This window comes from Rosa rugosa, chromosome 6 (genome assembly GCF_958449725.1).
Source record: "Rosa rugosa chromosome 6, drRosRugo1.1, whole genome shotgun sequence".
NCBI classification, from domain to species: domain Eukaryota; kingdom Viridiplantae; phylum Streptophyta; class Magnoliopsida; order Rosales; family Rosaceae; genus Rosa; species Rosa rugosa.
Window position 1 is genome coordinate 19,504,027 of NC_084825.1, and position 3,043 is coordinate 19,507,069.

At 39.5% G+C, this 3,043-nt stretch overlaps 1 pseudogene; it reads right to left on the reverse strand.

The window, feature by feature from the left end:
• Positions 1-1,830: 1,830 nt before the first annotated feature.
• LOC133714210 (putative ripening-related protein 1) lies at positions 1,831-2,548 on the reverse strand (annotated as a pseudogene).
• Between the last annotated feature and the right edge of the window lie 495 nt (positions 2,549-3,043).

Consider the following 3,043-nt stretch of genomic DNA (forward strand, 5'->3'; position numbering starts at 1 on the left):
AGACTGGACACTTTGTATTTGCATATGGATTTGTTTTACCTGAAGGGCGGCGTGGTGGAGGAGTTAAGAAGCCTGGAGGAGAACCCTGTTTGCATTTGGTATGATAATGGTTGATGATTGGAGGCATGTTGTGGAGTGCAAGGGTGGCAGCGTCGTCTTCCATAGAGCAGAAAGCAAAGGCCTGCACGTGACCAATAAAAAGTGCAGCAGGTCTTGTCGGCTAAAGTAGTGCAGCAAGTCTTGTCGGCTAGAGTTAATTAAACAATGCAGCAGGACTTGTTATGTTAAGAGCAAGTGCACCCGTAGTCAAGAAAAGGCAAAGTCGAGAAGTCAAGAATTCGACCGGTCAAGTTACTATTCACTACCACTGGACATGGATTTACACCCGTTGTTTTTCTTGCCCGGTTAACACTGTTCACACTACTGTTCACGTAATTCACTGTTCATCGCGGGTTTCACTGTTTAAATTTACTGTTCACATGACTGTTGTGATCAGAATTCAAACATATATATATACATGTTAATCCTCAGCCGTAGGATTGCCCATTTAATTGAAATAAAGGGCTGAGATTTCATGACCGTTGGGATCAGATTTCAAATAGGATGGCATGCCGGCCCCCTCTCTCTGTCGCTACGCGACAAGCGACTGGCTCAGCTTCGATCACGTTGCGGCGCCACTCGTCGTCATGGTGTCCTCCACTTCCAAGCCAAGGCGCGTCGATGGTTGCTAACAGCGTGCTCACGTCAGCCACGTGAAGGGCTGGGCTTGTGTGGCATGTGGGCTTGGTCGGTCATGGAAATAGTCATGTAATTGACTATTTCTTTGGCTGTAGTCATGAAGGGGTGATGTTTGCCCGGGCAAGAATCCTCCGCTGCAAATGTGTTTCTCCCATGGCCGGTCACCACATTAGCTTTTTCTTGACTATGACCAGTCAAGGTGAAACCAGTGCACTTGCTCTAATTAAACAATGCAGCAGGAGACTATTGGATAGTACTTTAATGAGTTAATCAAACAAAAGTACTTTAATCAATCAAAGGTATGCGGCAACTGTTGGATGGTACTTTAATCAAACAAAAGTACTTTAATTAAACAAAGGTATGTGGCAATAATCTGATTTCGGTATTTGGGAATAGCTTGACTTTAATGGTTTGTGCTGTTTTACGGGATTCGGGTTTTGGGTTTCAAAAGAGTACGGTGCAAGTTCAAAGGATTGAACCTGCTCTGATACCAAGTAGAAAATAAGAATACGATGTGCTTGTTACGTTTCAATGTATTATTCATCTCCAGATAAGAGGTTAATCTATATACAAGAGTAGTTCTAATAGGAAAACATCTCCTGCAATTATACAGGAAAACGTAATCTACACCTACAAGAAAAGTAAATATTTACAGAATATTCTATAGAGAGAAAGCTGGAAGAAGAAGAGGTGAAAAGAAAAAACAAAAAAAGAGAGAACAAATAAATAAATAAATAAATAAATAAATAAATAAAGATAAGGTGAGGGTATAATAGTCATTTCAGTGTGAAAAAAGTGCCACGTCAGCAAGATAATGGAATTTTGGACGGAAAATTGACGGCAAGGACCTTTTGTGTGAAATTAGAGAGTTTAGGGAATATCTAGGTGAAATTGAAACGTCAGGGACTAAAACGTCGATACCCTATAAGTATAGGGAATAAACAGTATTTTGTCCATAATAAAATATTACAGAAGAATTAGTATGTTCACATAAACAGAAGTCTTCCATATTAACTTTCTATAATGTACATTGTCATAAAAAAATAAAAAAAAAATTCTATAATGTACATACCATACATTCCACATACATAGACGCATATATACAACAACAATAGCAGAATCAAACCCCAAAGAAGAAAGAACATAAGCAACAACTTGGAGAAACTCTAATGTAACTAAGCGTCTGACCATGTGATATCCAAGCCACCCCAGTTGTCCTCGGATACACCTGAGGCTTTCCAGACAGCCTTGGAGGCATCAACGATGTTGTTGGGACAAGGAGGCTGATAATCATGGTCAGCATCACATCCCTCAGTAGAGTCGCACTCATCCACCACCATGGCCACCACGCTATGCCCATTACCGTTAATTCTGATGTTGTTAAGGCACCTTGATCCACCATTGTACCATCCAGTGGATAATGCAACAACTGGAGTGTTGTCATTGTGATACTTGCCGTCACATTCAGATGGTCCTCCTCCGTCATCACCTGCCTCAAAGCTGTTGAGAGTGAGGTATGCCTATGTGTTACCGGACATTGGTGGTGAGCAAGTGTAGGTTGGATACATTTTTCTAGCTTTACAGCAGTCAGAGTCATCCTCCCGATTACATTGTCCAGGAGGGGGCTTCCTTCCTCTGATTCTTCCACTTGGACGACATTGCTGAGCTTCACTAACCAAGAAAATTGCTAAAAGGAGAATGACTAGAATAGACCCTTTTGAAAAGAAGCAAGTCATCATTTTCTCTCTGTTTGCCTTTGCCTCTATTATCTCTTTGCTTGTAGATTGATACATGAAAGCAATTGAGGATAGGTATTTATAGCTATCAGAATACTAGAATACCATAAAGTACCAATCAAAAGCTCAGCATATATTTTGCTACGCAGTTGGGTATTACACTCCATCACGTAATGGAGACCCCAATTGTAAATATGTTGTGAAACTATGTGTCATCTTTTACTTAAGACTACAATGGTATCCTCACCTTTTGTTTATTAAGAATTTGTATAGATAGTGAGGTTTAGCATAGCACTGTTACACTTTTGAATATTTTTATGGAAGCATTGTTTTTTCAAAACACCATTTCTTCCAATTAAGGGAGCACTATTAGTAGAAAAGAATACTTCAATTCAGGGTTAATTCAATAATTCTATTCATCCCACAATGAGGGTATATATACAAGTACAAAGGAGCAATTTCTCTCTTGAGTAGTCTAACTCTAATAGGAAACAAACTTTCCATAATTACAGGATATCCTAATTAAATAAAATCCTAATTACATACAGATTTATAGCGATTCTACACTC